This window comes from Prinia subflava, chromosome 18 (assembly GCF_021018805.1).
Source record: "Prinia subflava isolate CZ2003 ecotype Zambia chromosome 18, Cam_Psub_1.2, whole genome shotgun sequence".
In the NCBI taxonomy this organism is placed as follows: Eukaryota; Metazoa; Chordata; class Aves; order Passeriformes; family Cisticolidae; genus Prinia; species Prinia subflava.
Window position 1 is genome coordinate 5,631,980 of NC_086264.1, and position 24,144 is coordinate 5,656,123.

Sequence of the window (24,144 nt, forward strand, 5' to 3'; positions counted from 1 at the left end):
ATTGGACTGGGGATTTCTGCAAAAGGAAGCTGACAAAAATCTGTTCGTGACTTTTGCACTGGAGCTGTGGCACCGAGCTGTAAAACCAAGTTGCAGGGAGCAAGATCAGAACTCTCTGTGAAGTAAAGTGAGGGTGTTCCACATTTCACATTTTCTCAGGATTGCTCTGTTGCTGCCCCTGCAGAGGAATAAGAAAGTATGAAAATGTCCTGGCAATGAGCTTGTCCCTTGAGTTTACCCTGTAAAAATGAAGCCAGGGATTTTATTTAATTATTATGTTTACTTAATAGAAATCATTAAACTGAAATAATTAAATCTATTTGTTAAAATAACAATAATTAATTGGCATACAAATTATTAATATTTAAGAAAATATTTGATTTTTGCTGAGCTAGGGGTACAAGCCTGAGTGTTGGATGTGTGTTATTGTTGTGAGGGGTGCTTGCTTTTTGTTCCTGGAGCTGTTCAGTGCAGGCTGCAGTTGTTAGCACTTAACAAGTCCATTAGAGGTGCCTTGGAGAGTGCAGTCGACAGACGCTTCTGTGGGGTTATGAATGCATGCAGTGTCTGAACATGCTCCTTGGCTCCTACATAATAAACCTGAGGAAAAAATAAAAGCTCTGTGTTGCCATAGTAACCTATATTGATATAAGAAAGTGTGGATGGTTTCCTTTGTGGATGACAGATGCAGGACACTGGTAGCTTAGCCTTTGTCACACTGCCTGGTTGTGCGTGTGCAACACTGTTCATTGCTGTCAGCAGTACTTCACATTTAAAACCAAATATTTTAGTACAACATGGCTGGACTCTGCTTTTTTAGGTTTTTTTTGAGTTTTCACATAACTCAAAAGCACTGTTTAGGAAAAAAAACCAAAAAAAAACCAAAACACAGTTTAGACTTACCCATGGCATCTAAAGCTGGCATAAATATATATCTGTTTTTAAATCATAATACTATGCATCTCTACAGCATGTGCTCATCTGCCTGGACACAGTAATAGCCATCCAGGCATTGCAACAGTGCTTTAACTCCTTCCTAGCCAAATAATCATAAGGGGGTGTAAAGTTTGCCTGTGAGGTTGTAGAAATGAGAGGGACAGCAGGAGTGGGAGCTGCACCAGCTCCATCAAAATGTTGAATAAAAGCACTGAAAAGGGAGTTCAGAGGTGATCCACGAGAGGAAAGGTGCTGTGAGCACAAGTCCTTGAGTACGTTCACTGCTTGGAGTGGTGTCTCAGAGCCAGTGCTCCATTTCTTTGCTGTTTTCAGGTTGATGTGCTCCATCCAATGCTTAGGACACCACTGAGCTCCTGGAAAAATAACCATTTAGAACTGCACCAATATGTGAATTTGGGGGTGTTTTTTGTTTCGCATGGTGAGGAGAGATGAAGGAAAAAGAAGAGAGTGATTAAATTTGTTGCTCTGGGAGTTTTACCTTCCTGCGAGTTGTTGTTGGCTCAACATTTTTTAGAAACTGTGAGAAAGTGCAGTGTAATGCTAAAAATTGCTCTGACACTGGTCAGTAGTTACTGTGGCAAGCAACAACTGACACTATGTTGTGCAGGATACAAGTCTAATTATGTTTAGCTGTGGAAGAAGTGGAGGATAAAGGGTAAGTAAACCTCCAGAAACCTTGAAATGTGTGTGAGAGGAAGCCCAGTAATTCAACCAGTATAATTAATGCCACAAATTATGTCAAAATAATCAGCTGGAATTAGTGCAGGTTGAAATGGTTCAGTAGTGTTAGACATGACTTGCTTGTAGCTTCCAGTTATCCTCCAGCTCATGGCATTGCTTCCTGCTATCACACTGTCTTGGTTTGGAAAGACAGGTATATGTCAGGGAAAACTGGAGTTTCCCTTGGAAGGGAGAATGTAAAAACCCCTCCCTCCAAATTATTACAATTTTGCAATTAGGAGCTTTCAGGCAAAAAATATAGGAATAGGAATAAAAGTTCTTTACTAGGAATATTAAAATATAAAAATGTAGTAGTACAAAAAACAAACAAGCCAACAAACAAAAGTCCTAGAAAACCCTGACAGAGTCAGAGATACAACCTGACACCCTGTTGTCAGGGTGTTGGAAGCAGTTCAAATAAATCCTCCTGGAGTAACAGATGTTGTTCTATAGAGTAGAGATGATCCTGTAGAAAAAAAGGGTCCAGGGCTTGTGAGATGAGTGCAGTCTTCCTCCAAGAATTCAGTGGAAAAACCAGCTAACGTGGTGTTTGGGATTGCTGGTTTTATCCCAGTGGAAAGGCTTTGCTCCTCCCACTGGGTGGAGCATCTCACAATGGAATGAAGTAACATCATCAGTCATGTGAGAGGCCTTAAATGGCCCATTCACAGGTGATGTCCCTCAGAGGAGGATGGGTGGAGGAAGAGATAAGGAGGCACTGCCTTATCTGGTGTTATCAGTTGTCCCATTAACAGAAGGCATCAGCCCTCTTCCCCCCCTAGAGTTACAAGAGATAAAGAACAATATCTCCCAACCGGTTTGAACAGATGAAAATAGAATACACATTTTTGGTTACATTTTTCAACCCAAGACACACAGCATCCTTGTTTCCAGGTGAGGATACTGAGCAGGGCTCCCTTTACGGATATTAAGCAAACAACAGAGGTGTTCGGGCTTTTTCAGATTAACTTTATGGATAAGCTGTGCTACATTTGTGTTCTTGGTGTTGGTTCTTTTTTTTTTGACAGTCAAAACTCAAGGAAAAAAAAAAAAAAAAAAAAAAGGAAAGGAGTTCAGAGAGAAAGCCACAATAGAAGGAAAAGGTAAATAAATAAGAGTCCTGCTTAATTTAAAACCCTGACTTTGTATTATCATGACAGCACACCCAGTATTCCACATCAGAGAGCTTTTTAATGGACTTTTTAGGGGTAGCTGCTGCATTGGATATAACATGGAGCCAAAGCAAGGTTTTAAACAGGAATTATTTCTTCTTTTTTGTGGTTTTGCTTTTAAAATTTTGTTTGATTTTAACACAGTTTTCCTATTTATTGTTTATATTCGTATTGTTTTCTGTTTGTTTTTCCAGCAACTAGCATGTGACATCTTGTCACAGCAAAGACATTAGGTGTATTTTCTTTTCTAAGCATAAAAAAAAAAAGAAGAAAGAGATGTGTAGAACTGAATTATAGTCAAACAGCATTCTCTTTAACTAGCATGTTAGGTCATAATACAGATATTATTTTAAGTAATTAAAATTCCTGCCATTTCCAATGTCAGATTCAATTAAACTCAGAGGAACACAGAAAGTACAAGTTTGTTATACTATAGCATAGACATTTGCATTACAAATTTTGCTTTATAGTCAAGCACACACGACAAAAATTATTACTGTTGTTTATATATGCTATGAAAAACAGTAATCCTCTTTTTCAAACACTTTGGAATTGTTTCTCCCTTTGAAGGGACACAATGAAGTCTTAGTGCTCTGTATTTAAGACAGCCCAGGCAAAAATAAGACCTTGTTCTTATAAATTCATGAATGTTTAGCTTGGTGTACATGAGCATGCCCATAGGGTCTGAAGAAAGTACTCATGAATGTAAAAATAACCATGGGTAGATGAGTTTATAGGACAGGTCCTTGCCATTAAGATAAATTAAGTAATAAAAAAAGGTTGGTCAAAGACGTTCTTGTTAAAATCTCCTCAATCTGAATGAAAGCAGTGGGAATGAAATTAAAAATAGATTATGTTTTTAAAGAAGAATAAAGAATTGACTGTTATACTGATGGAAATATATGTGAGTGCATATATATCTATATAATTACAGATTTAATTCTAACCTAAGTCAGGAAAATGACTATATAATAAAAAGTGTAACACTAAAAAAATTTCAGAATTAATATTGACTGCCTATCTGCTATGAAAACCTAAAACAAGAGTAGAATTCATTCTCTCTGTATAGTTAAGAAGGCAAAATATAGTTTGTCTTCCTAGGTGCTGAAGCGGCAGTCTGTTTTATATACCAATACAAAGAAAATTGATAGGAGGAGGGGGAAGCATTGCTTTTATATCACAATAATTTTCAATAATTGCTGTAATTTTCTGGCTGCCTTGCAAATGCCAGTTGAAATCTGCACAGCACATGAAACATAATGGAAGATAATTGGAAATGCACTGCATATCATAATCATTGTTCAAGTTATAAAATTACATGGACAAGTCTATATTTCATTGTAGCATGTAATCTATCAAATGGCAGACAGGCTGCATAATGCAGTTGACTGTGATGCTTTTCAGGGAATTGTTAAATAACTGAATGGTTTTGTGCAGCATCAGCCTTTACACAGCACCCTTCATTGCTGCAGTGTCTGAAAGGTTTTAGGCATTGCAGAGAATTTGCTGAACAATTTGAATCCCAGGGAGCACAAGGTAGGCCTGAATGACCCTGATGAGCAGGTTAATATGTGGCTTATTCCCCGCTCTTATATAAGAGCTCTTACTTGAGCAAACTCCCAGAATAATCTGACTTTTATTTCCTGAGCCAGCCAGTGAACTGTATCTCTCACGTATCACTTTAGTGCAGCCAGTGGTATTTCCCCTTTGCTTAAATGTCTTGCTGGTCTGAATAAATGAAATTTCACCATGCTCACTGTTTCCCGTCAAATATAGAATATCTATATATCTGTATATCTATATATAGATCTCTCTATTTTATATATATATATATATATGTATGTATGTATGTATATAATGGATTCTATATTGTCAGTTTTATATCCTAATTCTCTATTGCAAAGTGACTGTGAAACCTGGTATGTGGTAGAGGCAAACACCTCCACATCATGGAAAGCCAAGGTATGGATGTCCAACAGGAAACTGCTATTTTTGGCAATGACTGTTATTTTTGGTGCTCGTATCAAAATTCAGATGACAAATAAGACAAAATTCCCATATTCAGAGGCAAAAATATTGAGCCCTGTCACAAAATGTGTCATTCTTTGGGCCGTTCCCAAACACCAAGCTTGTAGAAAATTCTTGTCAGGTAGTTTAATGCTACTGTGCATTAGTGGATTTCTGAAAAATGAGAATTCTTAATACTTAAAAGAGCAGAATTTGCTGAGTCATTTTCTCTAAAAGGAGTAGGGTTTTTTTCGAATTGCCATTTTTGGCAGCCTTTTTTTGCTTCAGACATCATAATTGCCTGCAATGGAGTGCCAAAAAGAAACTGATGGGAGAATCTCAAGACAGAAAATAATTAGCTCAAAACAAGGCAAGAGTTCTCACACCAATAAAAATTGCTCATTCTGTTGGAATTACAGAAAACTGTATCATTTTTTGTTGGTGGTGAATCACTGGTGCTATTAATTGTTGTGCTGTTAATTGAACAAATGTAATTGTTTAGTCACTGCTGCAGTTTCTTCTCATACAAATTAGCTTTAAAGCAGTTTGCCTTGAGGTGCACTCATTGGTACCACTTCATTTCTTCAGCTGGACGTGGAAACCCCACTTTTGGCTGGCATCTGGTGAAATTTGAAGCCTCCATAGTTTCATTAATTTCTCAGAAAGATAAAGCTAATGAAAAGCATATTTTACAGCAGTCCAAACTGTGTAAGAAATAAGAAAAAAAAATATTACTGGGAGCTTTGCCCTTTCATATTTTAGAAGTTAAAAAATGCCCTTGACTGTAAGGCCAAATAGGAGTTGTTGCTTTATGAGGTTATGGGGCAGGGTCTCATAATTGAATCGAGCAGAAACAGAAATCATCTGAAAGAGAAGGTTTAGATTGCCTTGTCTGTAATTTCTGAGCAGCAGCCTGACATGAAGACAGTCCCCATGGATGTGCTGGATCTGTGGATGTGGTGTTGGGGATGTGGCTGTGCTGGACCTGGCAGTGCTGGGTTTTCAGCTGGACTCGATCCTAGAGGTCTGTTCCAGCCTAAATGATTCTGTGATGCCATATCGGGCAACGACAAGAGCATCCTCCTCCCAGTGTCCCCCACTGTTCCCCCACGTTTCCTGCATTGATGTGCAGTGGTTGCTGTGCTGCCAGGTGCCCTGCAACACCTCCTGACATGAAAGGGAGCAAGGCAATTCCCAAACTCCTGGGGCGGAGAAATTAATTTGGACCCATTGAATCATCTCTTGCTTGAGCATTTGTCTGTCCAGGAGCTGGCTCTTGCCTCTCCCACAATCCCTAATGACAGAACAGAAGCCATCTATTGATTTCAGCAGGGGCCAAAAGACATGTTCATTTTCAAAATCCCTCTTTAATACAAGGATTGTCCCTGGCGTCGAATCAGAGGGAGCGGTGCCTGTGGAGCAGCTTTCTCCCATGGACTGGCAGAGCATAAACCTGCCCAGACCAGTCATTGAGAGAGATCTTACCCAGCCTGATGCTCTCAGGGATCCCTGATGCAGCAGCCGGCAATTCATCCTGCTCACAGAGAAGCAGACATTTAGCAAAATAATTTGTGATAAGAATTGTTTTATCTTTACCGACCCAGAGGCAAAGGGCTTTGGTAGGAGAGCCAATGCTCCTCAGTGTGTTGGAACAGCATCTTGAACATCCACTGGTGTATGTAGTTTTTGTGGAAGGTGCCAGGCTGGTAAAATTTAATCTATGTGGCTTCATAAAAATTTGTACAGACTGAGCAATTCCTTCTGCTCTGAGCTTCAAGCCTGAACAGACAGGCATTCTCAGGGTAACAAAACTGCTTGGTGCCTGTACTTTCTTTCTCCCCTGGAAATGCTCCTTATTAACATTTTCCATTTCTAGGTGGTAATTTTTTTATTTATTATGCAACTGTGGATACACAGAGACACCTTTTCTGGATGCATAACAACAGACAGCAAAGCTAAATGACAGCAGAATGTCATTACACATGATGAAACAGTGGCACATAATTCTGCAGATGGCATTAAAATTTCAGTCATGTCGTGTGACTGAAAAAAAAAGAGAAGAATTTAAACATATCCAGAAATGAGCATGATTAAAGACACAGGGGTCTTCTATGTTAGAAGCAATTTAAAATATTAATATTAATTACATTTGGAGAGGAAAAGAAATATAAACCAAAGGATGACATCAAAAAAGTGAGTCATGAACTCCTATTTTGCTTAATAGAAGACAATTAAATTTAAGAAATTAATTTAGAAGAGATATGGGAAGTATTTCTTTGTAGCATTTCACATTGTAATGTATCTCTTCAGTGTATGTAAATATCCTAGCAGAGTTAAAAGAATTATCTTTGATTTGATGCAGCATGAATGTTGTTTTTACATTAACTGGCTTAAAAAATATTCCTCAAATCACCAATCACCATCTTTCACACAGAGAGATTGTTTTCCAAAGTAAAAAAAAATACAAACCACCTAAAGAAAAGCCCTAAAGCAAACTTGAAAAACCCGAACAAACCCCTCCTAAATCCCTCCTTGCAAAGTCTCTCTTTTTTTATGGCTTGGGATAACACTGAGGAGTTGGTATCCCACATGTCTTCATACTCCAGGTGGAGAGGTAAATTGGTGTGCTCATTCTAGTGTCTTAACCTTGCAGTGAAACCTGCATTCCAGGGACCCTGTTCTGACCAGGATGATAGGAATGGAAGTTTTACCTGGACAGGAGGGAAAGGGACTAAGATCCAGGTGGAAACTGTGTGTAAAATGCAAAATAATCCCCATATTTTGCCTCTTGTTGACAGCTGCCAGCCATCGTCACGGAGAAAGCCAGAGAAGGTGAATGGGTGTTCCTGACAGGCATTTCCTTTTTTAGCCAGTTTAAGTGTTGGGTTAGAAAACACACTGACATGCTATTTGTAGGAAAACTAGTTTAATAACATGTTCAATAATAAAATAAGAATTTCTTTCATTTGATTTTAAAAATCAAACGCAGAAACTGAGTATATTTTTGTAGCAACGTCTCTAAGGAACATCTTCATAGCTGCATATAGGCCATGCAAAACTTCGGGAGTGGAATACTCCAGATAGTGCAATAGAATATATTTATGGCTAAAAAACTGAATTTTTCCAAATTTGACTGTGCAGAAATGAGAATTTCCTATTAGGAAACTTTAGTTGATCATAGAAAGACTTGCAAGAGAAGTGCCTAGAAGGGATTGTACCTTGGGGAGGCTTAAAATGGGCACAAACAGAAAAAAGAGGCACTGAGAGAACAACAGGCACAACCCTCCAGTGCTGGGCCACAGAGTCCACAAGCCAGAAGTTCTGCTCTGCCTCACATTGCCTTAAATTATTCTCTGCAATGGCTTTTGCCTTGTGCTGAGCTTCATTTTCATCAACTGCTTTCTCTGACAGGAATTTTTAACTACAAACTACTGGGGTTGTCATGGAGTTTGTTCTTTTTAGGGGGCCATTACTCTCAAGCCCAACTCCATGGCCTTTTGAAATTACCAACTTTTTCATCATCCTGAATCCTCTCCTTATGTTTCCTTCTCTGACTCTCATTCATTTCTGCATCTTTTATGACCTCATTACTATTTATATTTCAAAGCATATTAAATCTAGATCCCACATGAGAAAAAATTAGAAAAGACAAGTTAGCCTTAAGTCTGTCTATATGAAGAAATTCACAGAAACTAATACCACATATAAATGGTTTGTTACTTAGGAATTAGTGCTCTCTCCTTACTGATTTCTTTGAGATATATTTGTAGCCTTGTTAGGAATCAGGTTTTTAAGCAAAAACATAGTTATGGTTTGTTTTCTCTTCAGTGTTTTCCATCTGTGGGATCGCTGCCTCAGAACTTAGAGTGCTTCCATAGGAATAATTATTCTCCTCCTGAGCACAAAGGGAAAGGTGTCTGATGGCCACCTCCTTGCTTTTCTCACATCAGGAGTGTCTGGAGTCTGGGATGGACTCTGTGATAATTATGGACTGCCCTGGGGCTGTTGTAAATTGGGTTTACCTGCCTGACTCCTGGGGGACTGCGCACACAGCAAGGGCCGTGAAGGACAGGTGGAGGTTGAGATATAATCCTTCTCTCTGGCTGCTTCCCTCTCCTACAGCAGAGCTGAGATAATGTAGGAAGAGCTCATCTATCCAGGGAATTCCCCCCTGTTGGGCATATCCTTAGGAAATTGGAGTCTGCTGGAGTTTCAGGTTTATAAAACTATGGAAGAATAAAATATCAGCCATTGAAATCTGAGCATATTTTAGCTGAAAAATAACTCATCTCTGCAAGAGATTTAAGTAGTTTCCTTTTATTTCAGAATCTAAACCAGAAATTTTCTTCCTTTCAAGTAGATAGGCTGGTGCTTTTCAAGCGACTGAAGTGCCTCACCCAGGAGAAATGGAGATAATCCTTAAAATCCATGCTGCAACTTTGCTTTTCTTGTCAAGGTTTGTTTTAATCCAGATCAGTTTCCCGATCCAATTGAGTGGCCACCACAAATGTTCATGCTAATAAATACTAATTCACCTCAGAAATGAGAGCTTAGGGGAGGGACTACTTCATTCAGAAGCATTTGTTTTCCTGTTGTTTTAAAAATGCTGTATTTATAAAGCATTGTGGTTTTCATGCCGTACATCACTAGTTGATAATTTTTACAGTGGAGTGGCCTGAAATTAGGAAGTTGTCTGTACAACTGTTTTGTTTGACAGTAAGAACAGGAATTACCAGAAATGAGCAAGTAATTCAGGAGATAAGCATCTTTAATTAGTCTTGTCCATGTGTTCACAGATAGCCTGTAAATTAATATTCACAGCTGGCTATTGTGATCTTTTCATCAATAGATGGTTCGTGAACAAATCTGCTGTGAATATTTGCTTCTTTACAGCCTGGCTGATACTTGAGTTATGTAATTGTGATTATCAGACAGGATACTGCCTTTTTCCTGTAGTCTAGTGATATTAATTGAATTTATTATCACAAGTGTTTGGGGAGAACAGCCCATTGGGAGGATAATCTCTCAGGAATGGTAGCTGGAAAGAAAGGAATAGCAGATGCTTCTGTTATCAAAAGCTGGTTTATGACGGATAGAAAGATGGATGAATAGGCTGATTGATCAACTTTGAACTCGGAGAAATACACAACTTCTAGTGGAAATTTTTAGGAAATGCTTATACCACCAATAAATTTTAGATTCTGCTCTGTTTTAGTCCTTTCTACAAGAAGTTGTTAAATTGCATGATAGCACACAAAGCAGGGAAGGGGACACCATTTACGTGCTAACTTCTCTGGGTGAAATGCTCGCCAGACTCCAGTTGGTAGCATTTTCCAGGGACATCTGGGGCTTTGAAATTATGTTCAGATTACATGATCCTAGTTGTGTTTTTCGTCTCTCCACACACATAGAAAGTAAACATATGCAGGTGGTTTTGATGCCACTTATTCAAATTAGCATCTGAATTTTTGAACAGCCTCTTTATCAGAGCTCGAAGATGATGGGAATCATGTTCTCTTTTTATTCTTTCCAAACATTTTGTAAAGCATCTTTGATATTGCAAGTTGTCATCCCAATCAGCAGTATGAAGTAAATGAATCTGTTTTGGGGATCCGAGCTGAGAGATAAATGCTCAGTGGCTTGTCTTTCTTAGTAAACCACCTCTTCTTCTTGGAAATGTTTATGCTGTTGTAGAAAGAAGAGACTGAAATGTGAAGTACAGAAATGTCTGTTATTTGTATTAAATCAAGATTTTATTCATAGTCTCACAATAATATTTTTTATACAGTTGTTTCTGTGGTTTTCCTAATAATATATCTGTCCTTGCCTTCATTTTGTGTTATTCTTGATATGACATCTCTCTTTACATAGTATTTTACTGGCATTAAAGAGAACATTACTCTGAATTCTGAAGCTGCTCCCTTTGTCACAGTCCCTCTTGTAATATTAATGGCAGTTAAAAATAACTGGTTCTATTTTCTCTGTTTCCTCTACCTTGCCTCCTGTGTGTTCTGGCTGCATTTTTATTTGTGTCTCTGACAGGCTGTATGGGTCTCCTATAGCGATGAATTCACCAACCAAATCTTCCTCTCTTTCAGATAAAAACAGCTCACTGCTGAGTGTGTGGTGGAGATTTTGCTTTCATTATTTATGAAAACAATCATGCTGGTGTTTTTCACTCTCTTCTCTCTGGTAAAAGGGTAATTTTGTACTTACAAGCTCAGAATAAGCTTTAGTAAATTGAGGTTGGCTTAAGCAGAGCAAGTCTCCTTTGCTTTGTTAGGAAATCTGGGAAGTGGAGATTTTTTAGTGGCTAGAAAATGATGTCCCAGACTATCTACACAAGCATTTCTAGATCTCAGATTGAACATGGGTTGTGTCAGAAGTGCTTGTGCTCCTGTCCAGACTGGGATCAGGATCCAAATCAGTTGTCATGGGGCAGAAACCAATGTAAAACTTCACAGCCAGAGGCTTCTCCTGAGCAGTCAGAGTTCAGCAGAGATTGCTGGAGACAAACATTTGTGAGTTACCTCCAGGAACATTTCCATAACTGGCAGGGTGCCAGTTAGTGACAGATAAACAGACTGACAGCAAGACTCTCTGTCTCTCAAACCTTACAGTTCACAGAATACCAGCAGTCACTGCAGGGGATGTATGAAATACATGTGAATGAGTGATGTGAGGGACTGCAACAGGCTGCCCAGAGAAGATGTGGATACTCCATCCGTGGAAGTACCTAAGACCAGGTTGGATGGAGCTTTGAACAACCTGGTCATGTGGAAGGTATCCCTGCCCATGGCCAGGGGTTGGAATGAAGAAGTCTTTAAGGTCTCTTCCGACCGAAACAATTCCATGATTCCATGATGTGTTTCTCCATACAGAATTGAAATGCTGAAATCATGTGGCAAACCTAGCTATAAAATGCCATTGTCCAGGAATTTTTGGGAAGGAGGACATGTATCAACTACGGACAGAGCTGTATTGGGACAGGACCAATACAGTTAATCAGCTTTCAGCTGTTTTAACTCCAGAGCAGCTCAAATAATAGCCAGAGGATTCACTACTCTTAATTGCACAATGCCCTTGGAGTCCTTCGGCAGTTCTTATTTCTAAAACCTCATCATTTTTTTGTGGCTATGCATTACTGTAGGAAGACAATATATTTACAAACGACGTCGACTTTATTCTGCCGCTTCAGCCAATACCGGATGGCCTTGGTGCGCATCCCTCATCAACAGCTGTAGATGTCTGCAAAACTACTCGAGCATTTCATTTTGCTTCTCTAGGCCAAAGCCTGGAGTTGTATATTCCCCTCAGATATTTCCTTTCCTCACTTAAAACACCCTTCCTATAATTTTCTGCAGCGGGGATGTTTTAATTGATCTCCTGGAGCCCTCGCTTCCCTCTGCAGCGAAGGCAGCCCTCGGTGGCACGGGCAGTTCATTAAGCCCTTTAATTCTGCTTGCTCTCACGCTGCCTCACACAGCCTCACACTGCCATTTGTAATGGCAATAATCAGCACTGAGGCAACCTAAAGGGGAGGGGGAAGGGCAGGCTAAAGACTGACACTGGCGACAGAAGACAAGATCGAATATAAGTAGATGTAAATCACAATTGTGACATCGCTATCAGAGAAATGTGTCTTTTTTTGTTGTTGTTGTTGCAGGAGATCCAGCTGCACACAGGGAGAGGATTCATAACAGGTACAAATCCCCTTCTGGACAGAAAAAAAAAAGGCAAAAAAGAAAAAAATGTTTCTCTATTGTCCAGGTGTGGTCTTCAGATTAGTTATAAATAATATGAACATTGCACACATATGTATGTGTGTATATAGCTATAAATGAAAAAATATATAAACCCATATAATACACACACATATATCATATAAATGCCTTAATATATATAAACTCCTTAGTGTATATAAACTCCTTAATGTATATAAACTTCCTAATCCCATGCACTACAGAAAATTTATATCATTTGGAGATGGAAACATCCAAACTGTTCTGGTGACACAGATGACAGCTGAAAAAGACCATGCTGCAATTAAAATGGGGTGGTCTCCTAAAAGAAAACTTTCTTAATCTTCTGCAGAGGCTGAATGTATAAACATTAAGCAGAAAGAGGGAAAATGCTCTGCTTGCTGAAGTAGCTCACGTTTATATGAGAAATTTTAATTAGAGAGCAAATCCAATGTGTCAGTCGGCTGCAATAGCAATTTTGGAATTTTCTTGCTTCAGCAATTCCAAATTTAGCCCTCAAGACATCCACTTTCTTTATAATAAGCCAATGTTGGAAGTTAACAATGAATACATGTAGTAAAGCCAAGAGCATCTAGGAATAGAGCTGTTAGTGTTTTGCCAAGGCACTCCAGAACTTACTTTCACTCTCCCCGGTTCCCTCCATCTCCATGGTTTAGCTGTGGCGGTGGGAGCACAGGGGAGGGCTGGGGAACCACTGCTTGGGCAATTTGTGTATTACAGAGCTGGGAGCCCTTCAGCACGGGCAGCTCTGCTCTGAGTGCTTGAACATTTTAATGCACTGCTATAAATTCTTACGCCTTAAACTTCAGAAGAGCCCTTGTTACTGCTCACAAAATAAACCCCAAGCATCCGTAGAGTCGCAAAAATGATGTTTTTTCTGCTGACAGCAAAAGCTCAGGTCCGTGTGAGCTCGTGCTCAAGCTCACCTGCAGCTCCATGAAGCCTGCTCTGAACACCTCGGCAGCACCAAGACACTGCAGGAGCTCTCCAGGGCCAGCTGAGTCTCTCTGACAAGGGGATCAATCCACGGGAGGCTTTGAGCCAGCATCCATCCTCCCTTCTTTATGCAAAGGGGAAGGAGCAAAGGACATAGATGGAGCTTCTGTGTAGCCCCATAAGGCTTGGTCATATTTTTGTCTCTGGGAACGGGTGTTTTTGACATAATTTAAGGCAGCCTAGCTATAGTTTGAAGGGCAATAAAGTGGTAAGCCAGCTCACAGCCTGCTCCTGTCTCTGCATCCTGAGATATTGATACTGGGGGATGAGACAATGGGGCTGAGGGAGGTGTTCTCATTCCCAGTTTTCCCAAAAGCTCTGTTCAAAAAAGCAGCATATTTGCTGAAAGGTAGGTTATGCAGAAGTGCCAAGATGTTTATCATGCTACAGAGTAAAGTTGCTGTTAGGAAAGCAAATGTAATTAGTAACTCATTTTCATAAGAGGTGATTTATAGCCAAGAGATGATGCTGTATCAAAAGTCTTCACTTTTGTGCATTTCTAAAAAAGTGCTCTTGTGTCTGATGAGCCCCCTTTTCAGGAGCAGATGACAAGAGAGCACTTTAACAGCAAAGCTTATGCTTAAATGCCTTTTTTTTTGGGCCATAGTTAGCATTACTCCTTTGGTCTGGATCTCCTGGGGATGAATGGAGGAAGCTACTCCTAGTCTGGCTCCTTGGCTGTGCAGGGGAAAGGCACTGACCCCTCTGGAATGTTTGCTGGCAGACTGGGCACTGCCCCTCCAGTGTGGTGGACCAGGCCTGGTAAAGGATGAGAGGAAAAGAAACAAAAAGAGACAGGTCTGCTGGAAGCTGTTTGATAATTTGGATATGTTAACACTGTGAGGCCACAGGTCTCTTGCTTTTGCCAGGGTCGTGCCCAGCTGTCTGTGTTAAATGGAATAACTCCTACACCTCTGCACCCACCAGGAGGAGAAAAACAGTGTACCAAAGAGACAACACCTTTCATGCAGCTATCACACTGCTACTGCCCCTTTCTGCCTGTTTTCAGGACAATCAATGTTGCTACAGCAGTAGCCTGCCTTTCTCCTTACCCACAACCAGCACATTGACACCACATTTAGCTCACATTGCTCTCAATGTGGCATTTCCTGTTAATGAGCTCTTTTCCCTGGAGCAGCTCTTTTATGCTTTATGGGAGAAATGGTTTTGAACCATTCCCATTTTCTCCCTGTGACCACGGGCTCTCAGTGTCTGTTGTAGCTCAGATGGGGTGGGACAAGGTAGATTTAAAGCCAGCCCAGCAAATGGCTCTCATCAACACATTGCAGCCTCAAAGTCACCTGGAGGATGCGGAGCAGCAGAAAAACAGGCAATGTGAACAAGAGGAATGAAGGAGAAACCAAGCTAAAAATAGCACGTGCCTTGTGAAACCATTAAGTGTGATCACACCCTGCTTCCATGGGCACCACCTTTGCTCACAGAGGAGAGGGATTTAAAATATGCTATCGACCAGGATGCTGTGTGGCTATTGCAACACCCTGGCTGTCACTTTATAAACTGTACACTGCATGTGGATTGCATTTTGATGTGATGTGCTGAGCTCTGTGGGGCATTTTCCCATCTAAACCTGCAGATCAGGATAACCCAGCAATGTACACACTGGTGCATTTTTTTTGAAGAAGACCATTATTTGTGCCATTCATCTCCTCATCCCAGACAAAGGGCTAGGAAAGGCTAACACAGCAGTGTGATTGTATGGCAAGGAAATAATTTTAACACTTTGGCTGCATAGAATGAGAATGATGGACAAATTCTGGTGGAACAGGATGCCTTTTCATCTCAAATGGCGCATGTAGTGTTCTATGTAGTTTCAAACAATTTAATTATGGCTTTTTTCTGCCTTGACTCAAAGCACATCCACTCTAAAACAATAATAATAAAAAAAGCGCTGAATGAAATTTTAAAAGCTTGTTTAATGAGACAATTCCTGTCAGAGGCTCCCTGAGCCTTCATCTTGTCCCCTGTGTATGAGTTGGAGTGCTAATATTTCTGTAACCTTGCCCCTGGTTGCTGAGCCTCCGGTGCAGCTTTGAATTCACTATAGTGAGATGAATGTGCTTACAGGGATGTAAAAAGCCATTAATACCCAGCCAGGTCAGTAGGGTATTTATACACTGCACTCAGCTGTACTTTGGAGACCCTCCAGGAAAGGTTTTGGGCTGAAGAAATATCTATCTGGGTAAGAACTGCAGAGGAGGGGGTCATGGTTCTGCCTCAGGATAATGCTGCAGTTCAGCTCTGCAGAGCTCACTGTAAGCTCCGACTTGGCCATGCACCCTTAATCCCATCACAGTGCACATATGCAAGATGTACAGGCATGGGCATGCCCTGGCACTCTCCTAAATTTAGAGTTTGGCAGATGTTTAGGCTCTTTTCTGCACGCTGAACTATATTTAGAAGGTGTGGCTCCAATGGCAAATCCTTTTCCCTCTATTCCTTGCATTTCAACCTTTTGAGATATTTATGCTTTGGTCTGTACCAATTGCCTAAACACATGGAGATATACTGCTTTTATGGTATTTTTTATAGCAAACTAAATCTTCCGATATGGAACTACAACTGCTGTTGTAGCACAGATTTGTCACTGAGATTTTTTCTTGGTGTTTGGTCCATTAATCCATTGCCAAGACCTAACAGCTTTTGACTTTGAATTTCCCAGTAATATAACTTAGGTCTAGAGTGTTTTTCTCAGTACTGCTCCTCATGGGCTAATGGCACACAAGGTTTCAAGACCCAAGTCCATCCCTGATCCATGCTTTCCCTGAGTACCACAGCTATTTACTTGACCCAGTTTCAGGAGGAAGTGTTTAGGTCACTGAGAAAAGAGTGTAGAGACCATCCTTAAGTCATTCCCAGGGACAGATTCTGGTGCCTCTTGTTGCAAGTCCAGTCCTGCCTTGGAATCACAGAATTGTTTAGGTTGGAAAAGACTTCTAAGATCATTGACTCCAATTGGTAAACCATCACTTCCAAGTCCACAACACACTTTTCCCTTCCCCATAGCCTGAGCTGTTGCTTGTGCTTAAGTACTAAGCACTTAAGTATTAAGTGAAGGTACTGATGCTTCAGCAGGTTTTGAATAATGTATTAGCATTTACAGATGTGGTTATATTAAATTAGTGTTTTGTTTAGTTTCATTGTTTAGATGGACTTGGAGGGGCCACCTTTATGTCTTTAACCCCACTTAAACACTTTATATCAGGGAATTTGGCTCATATCTAGCAGCCTGGTGCTCCTTACAAGATCTGCTTTTCTTAGGAGGACAGGTTATGACCAGTGGGAAAGTCTGTGCATGCCAGAGGAGCCCTGGGCATGGTTCTGAGGAGCCCCTACCCCACACACTGGGAAGGACATCTCCAGGTCCTCTCCATAGACCAGGTGAGCCCGCTCAGCTGGGTTCTGATTCTTCCTCCAAGCTCTGGGAGAATGAGCTGGGGTGGTTCTGTCTGATGTGGAAATTCTCCTTTGCCTCTCTCCTCTCTCTGGGATTGTCTCATCAGGAATAACGAAGAGGAGGGTGCCAGCAGGCTGCTGTTCCGTGGTTTGGGCACGTCACGGGGCCTTGTGCCTCAGGTACCTGCAAAGGGTGCCAAGCCCTTACTAATGCTCATCTCTGATCGAGTGCTGTTGGCACAAAATAGCTGATTAAATTTATTCCTCATTTCTTCCTCCTCCAGCATCTCATTCCCTGAGGAAAGGAGTCTGTATTGATATGTGACTCAATGGGAAAAGTGACTATTCTTTTCCACAGGTATCTAAAAGCATTTAGTTCATTTTTCTCCTCTCATTTTTCTTCTTCTCCAAGCTCCCAGGCTGTGTGGAGCCACACACCACCTGTAACTCTTATGTGCTTCCATGGGGATCCAGATGCCCTTTAAACAGAGGTGGGATTATTAACAACTCACAGCAGAGGAGGGAGGTTTAATACAGCACACAGATCAGGCTGGAAGTCTGTGAAAAGCTGACTTGTCTTGCTTTCCCCCTGCTGTCACTAGTCCACCTTCCTCCCTTCTTTTCTGGGATGGCCACATGGGAGGTGCCCGCTTTGGAGGATGTTATGGAAAAGTCCTGGAGGATAAATACCAGGTAGAGATGTAATCTTACAGTTTTTTGCACTTGAGCAAAGCCTCAGTCATTTACACAGGAGAAACAGCATCTGTGGGCTCTGTCAGGGCATTGTCTTGTGCCTAGTAGTGCCCAGGGGTCTCAGATTATTCTGATCCCAGCCCCTCATGTAATGCCCAGGAAACACAATAAACCCACACCTTTTTGTAGGTTATAAGTATATGATAGCTTAGAAAGGTGTTATTTCAACTTCTAAAATGAAGTGTTGATATATTAATTTTATGAGGTGAATCTGGTAATTCTCCATATTTACAGTTAATATTTTTATATGTTTTAATATCTTTTTTTAATTATTCAAAGACACGTGTCACTTCAAGATCCTTCCTTTTATTTTTTAACAGTTTCAGCATTTTATAACTGCTTTTCTTAAGAGCCTTGTTTTAAACAAAATAAATGTATTAAGGAACATCACTCCAGTTTAGAGCCTGAGCCCTGGTCAGACTCTTGACGCTATCTGGACAGATGTTCTGCCAACAAGCTCAGATGTTTTCTGCATCAAATTAAAGTTACTTTGACTTGATAATTTGACTCTATAAAATGACAGCTGGACCGATTTTTGGAGTGGACCTGAGCACCTTGCCCAGGAAAGGATGTCTGAGTCACCACTGAAAAAAGCTTCCATAAGCTGTTTGCAGACTCTGTGATGATGGCACAATATTGTAGTAATTAATAATTATCTGATTTCACATGTGTTATAGTTAACAGTCATTAATCATGCTTGTCATCTGAAATATTCCTAATTGTTGTACCTGAATTTTTCTTTTTTTTTTTTTTTTTTTGAGTACCTATGCACTTTTGTAATGTTTGTATTTCTAGGTATTAAGTTAAAGCAAACAATAAACGTGCCCAGTCTACCAGCTGGTGCAACACCCAGTATCCACAGGGGGTGACAAATGTGACACAACAAGAAGTTCCCTTGCTTACAGCTGGTGTGGGGAATGCTTTTCCCAAGCCACACTTGTCCTTTCATGGGGAGGAAAGCCTTGTGAGGGGGATGTGAGCAGAAAGGGCATCTGGGCGTGCTTTGAGAGCATCTCCCACCGTGTGCCAGGGTCCCCCCTCAGCACTGCAGTTGGGGTGAGGTAGGACACTCAGTGCCTGGTTGCCTTCTCAGCTCTCCCCAGTCCCACCAGCACCAGAAAACCACTCCAGCTGAGCTGCCAGCCCTCCTTGCTTTTGATGAAACAGAGGGAGGGCAGACTTCACCCTTGCTACTGGAAAGCTGCAGCTGAGGGTGGTCCAGAGGGCAGCCTCACATGTTGCAAGGAGGGAATGAAGGATTTATTTCCTTCTGTATCTAGCTCAGAATTTTCATAACCAGTAAATGAAATGATTACTTCCAAAATAGAGAAAAAAATCTCTGGCTCACAGGACTCTGAAAAAAAATCACATAATCTTTCATTTTTTTCCACTAGTCAGTTATTCAGATAGCACCCAATAAAAAATGCAAAGCTGGATTTGTATGGGAGGTGGGAAAAAATTTAGCTTAGAATAACATTAAACAATCAAAACATGGTAAAAGATAAATTCCTGGAGTGCAATTACATTATGCCAAATGCAGACGTGGACATATGTATTTGACACTTCTAGCAGTTTGGAATTGTCTGTCTGTAATATTTCTCAGATGATTAACTACAGCTCAGACTTGTGCACTGCACAGCAACCTGGGCCCAGTTGCTACCCCAGTACTCCTGGGTGCCAGCCGTGTGTTTACTCCACAAGAAATGTGCAACTGAATAATCAAAGTGGTCAAGGAAAACCTGAAGCTGAAGACAGAAAAATTCAACAGAATTCCAATTTAATCAGTAATAAAGATGTCATCTTTAAGGTCTTTTCTCCTTAAAATAAAAGAGAAGGGGAAAAGAGAAATAGGTAGGATAGGTTATACCTTTCAGATTTACTTCTTCAGGGTGTTTTCAAATTCACAGGGGAAAAACTCCAAGCCCTGTATGAGTATTTCAGTTCTTCAAAGACTTAAGTCCTGATACCACAAAACAGATACACCTTGGATAGAAATTAAATGAAAGGAAATTAGGAACTCTGCATTCTACTTAGATGCAAAACCTGAAATTCAGAAAGTTCTCTACCATGATTTTAAAAAGTTGGTCTGTATAAAGTTTGTTGTGTGACTCTTCAGTGTTGTTTCAGAGCCTTTTTTTTTTTTTTTGGTGCACTCTCTGCTTTACTAGGTTCAGAGAAAATTGCCTGAAGCAATGGCTTGTACTTTCAGATTCTCTGTTAAAATTATTCCTCCAATATTAGGTGTTGTCTCAATGTGCTTATATTTGTGTGCTGTATATTGAGAGATTGTACCTCTAGATACACTCAAGTGTTACTGCCCGAAAACAATGTATTTCTCTGGAAAGTGCTTGTCATCAAAGGTTTTTGACAATGACTTCCCAAGAGTGGCTGTTGTTCATGCAAAAGATTTATGCAGGCTGATTTGTTTGACACAGTCTGTCAGAGTACTACCAAACGTTTAGTTACTAGCGAGCTCTGCTGAGGTGGATGCTGTGAGCTGGAGGTAAAAGCTCCTTTGTAATCATCCCTCTGTCTTCCAGGAGACAGGCAGAAAGCACAGAGTGCTTGGGAATGGGCCAGGAGATATTTTTCTGTTCTAAATATTTCTCAGGAATGCGTGGAGATGACACCATCATTTCTGTAAGAACACCTCTTATCCTGGGAGAACACGTCTTACCCTGACACTTCCCAAAACTTTTCCACAGAGCTCCTTTTGGGGAAGTGGAGGTGAATGGATGTGAGGAGTAGTAAGGAGCCTGCTGACAGATGGGAGCAGTAACTACCTAGCAGAGGTACCCAGGTTTGGCCTGTGGAAGCAGAAGGGTGGTGTCTCCTTCTGCTTTTTAGCCTGTAGACATTTATCGCCCTTCGATTGGATCTCCATGCTCCACCTCACAAGGGTGGAACTCCATTGGCTTTGCTTAAATTATTACTGGTTCAGATATTGTTATGTTTTTGGAGACCCTCCAAATTCAGTCTAAACCACTGAGTTTTACATGGCTTCCACTCAAACCCATTCATTGGCATCGGTTCAGCTGAAACTTGGTCAAAGCTCGACATCAGCTTAGCATATATTTGTGAATTTTCAAAATGATGAGTGCTGGGTGACACATGTCCTCATCATTTCCATTACTTCCTAATGGTAGGTGTGTAACAAGCCAAATCTGATGTGTCTAAGTCAAAATAAATTCATTAAGTCAATTTTTATTTGCTTTTTGTCAGACTGTGATATTGATCTGCATGCATTTTAAGACACAGGAACATTGTGCCTATGTCCTGGGAGTGTTTATTGAACAAATACAGGTCAGCAGATGCTTAGCAAGCAGTTTTTGCCTTTTGTATTTTTTCTCCCTATGAACAAGGTTCAATCATTTAGAGTATTACAAAAATAATGTCAGTAAACTATACATGAGACTTCAGAGCTCTGTAGGAGGACAGCATTTGACAAAAAGAAAGAAAAGTGTGCCCATTAAAAAAAATGCAAGTGAAGCAGCTGGAAAGTACCTGAGAAGTTTGCATTCTTGATTCCTCTTGGACTATTTGTGTCAACATCAAATATCACACCCATCACGAAATGCATAACATAAAGAAATGCAATAGCAGATCAACATCCCTGGATGTTTTGAGGATTCCACTGTATTGATCATTCAGTGTGTTGCAAGTCTACAAAGGAAATAAATCTGTTCAACCTCTTACTAACATTTTCCTTTCCCCTCTTTCTTTTTCCCCAAATCTAGCATTAAAGATAGGTCAAGAATTTTGCAGGTGGGGTTATAAACTTAATGTGATGCTTTAATCTAGAATATAAGGTGTGGAAACATGCTTTTAATATGTGTGTGTGGAGACTGTTTTTATCGGGGGAAGTATTCCTCTGCCCTGGGGTTTTTGTTTGTTGCTTCAACTGAAGAAAATGAGGCTGTTAATTTTGAAAGCTTTAAATGACAGCCCAAGTTGGTGAGGAAAAGCTTGGTGCTGATGCTAACCATTCACCCACAGAATTTAATAATACAAATAATTACAGAAATAATACAAAGTGCAAGCAGGCAGCAGCATCTTTGTCAGCTGTTTTTATGAAGAAGCCAGAAACCTCTGAAGGGAGAACAGTGGAGAGGAGAACAGGCATGCTGGGATATGGACCTGCTCTGTACGAGCAAGGAATTTAAGAGTTGCTTTTCATCAGTTCATGCCAGCAGCAAGTTTCACCTCCAAAAGCCAAAAATTTGGTTTTCATGCATTTAACTTTTAGCTAGTTGGAGCCTTTAACAGGAACCTCGTCGCCTTCATGGAGGCTCTGGTGCTTTGAAAAGTGTAGCTTTTGCCATGCCTAATGCTGCCCTGCTTTTATGCTGAACTGAATAAACATGATCTGTTTTAACACTCACTTTCCTTCTGCTTAGTGCTTGGCACCCAATATTAATAAAATTTTGTTTTGTGTTTCCCTGGACCCATGAGGGATCACATGGCTTCTGCATGCTCTGCTTTACTGTCAAGAGACATGGCTGGAGGGGATTTAGACATTATACTCAGTATATACTAAGTTCAAATACACTGTTTTTTCCCATGCTTAGCCAAATTGTTTTCTGTGTAAAAGCTTGGCTTGTGGCTTGGGCAGTATGTGCCTGGCATGCTGGGGAGTGCTGGGGGAAGCGGGGGGACAGCTGAGAAACATATGGCTTCAAACCACCATTTTTTGCTTTCCTTATCCCCCAGAACTGCAGGAGCTGTGAGTTTAGAGCACCCCTCCAGGGCTCCTTTAAATTGCATCCAGCTGCAGTGGCCTCTAATGGGAATAGTCCATCACAGCGCCCAGCAACGTCAACGCCGCTGCCAGCGCAGCTCCCAAACCCTGCGCTGGGCTGGGGCCATCCCCAGGGGCTGCAGGCATTTTTATTTCTCCAAACATATTGCTGGGCCTTGTGCTATCCCAATAAAAATGCAGACAAAGTCCTCAGAGCATCCCACAGGAGTGACCCCTGCCAGGTGACACGGAATGACAAACCGGACCGTGGTCACAGCGCCGTGGAGGGACCTGGCTCCATAAAGGGACTCTGACAGTGTTCACAGCACACTTCAGAATGAGTTCCTAATGGGATTAAGGTCACCCAAGTGACATGGCTGTGACAGAAGGCAACACGAAAATCTATGGCCTGGTGTGTCAATAGCAGGGAAATAACATGGGGATTATGCCATTATTTTCAAGAGCAAGTTAACAATCAGGGAGCAGTCACGCATTAAACCATTTATAGACTGGAAATAACAGCTTCTTAACCTCCTGTAAACACTGATGACTTTTTTTTTTTTTTTTCTAAACTGTTGTAAAAGATGAACAGTAACATGCACATTATATGATAACTCAGGGAAGACATAATAAATGTTAATTTAAACTGAAACAGAGCAAATTGGACAGGCTTGGGCTGTGGAAGCACCACTGTCTGAATCTAGCACAGGGTTTGACCTAAAGATGTTACAGTGTGAAAGGTCAGAATCATCCAACAGCTTCTCAAAAGACTTGTTCTTTATGGAATATGAATTCTCTTATAGAATCTTTCCCCCTCAGTCCCTTCCTCCCCCAAATCCTGGGAATACTGAGAAATGCATAAACCAGATGACCTCTGCAGAAAGATGAATGAAGCTATTATAAAGAGATGAGTGTCTGCAGATGGGGAACAGTCATTCTTTTTGTTGCTTCCCTCTCACTGTAAAGTCTAGGAGTGAAATCATGGTGCCATTAGTGTCAGAGTGAATGTAGCCAGAGAAATGATGGGTCAGGATATTCACCACTGTCTTATGTGTAGCAAAACTTGAGAATCTCACTTGGCAAACTCAAATAGGTCTTTATATTTTTGTGCTTCCTGAGCTTGCAGAGGCTCCCATAGCTCATGCATTTCTCTTCACTGCCCACATCCTTGATGGAATCTGTTCACAACAGACCCTGGGCCAGCCCCTGTCATCCCATTCCTTGCTGGTGTGAAGAGTCAAGCCCCTTTTTCCTTGATCCTGTAGGGCTCTGCTGAAATATGCATCATCAGGGGTTTTTGATAGCAGTGGAAGAGACAGAGAAATGACCCACATATTGGGAAGAAAATCTGATAAGCAATCTCATAGAGTTGCACCTGTCACCCCACTCCAGATAGTTTGCTATCCGTGCTCTGTCTGATTTGGAAGGTGGACTTGAAATTTGGATTCCTGTATCTTAAGGCAAATCCCTGCATTAATCAAAAGGGGACTGGCTTATTAACTTTCAAGCTCTTCTTCTGCCACTCTCAATTTCTTCACAGGATGCTTTTGGAAGAAAAATAAAACAAAATGTGAAATTAAGAAAATCAATACCCCCCTCCCACACCATGTTTCCTGCCCAATAC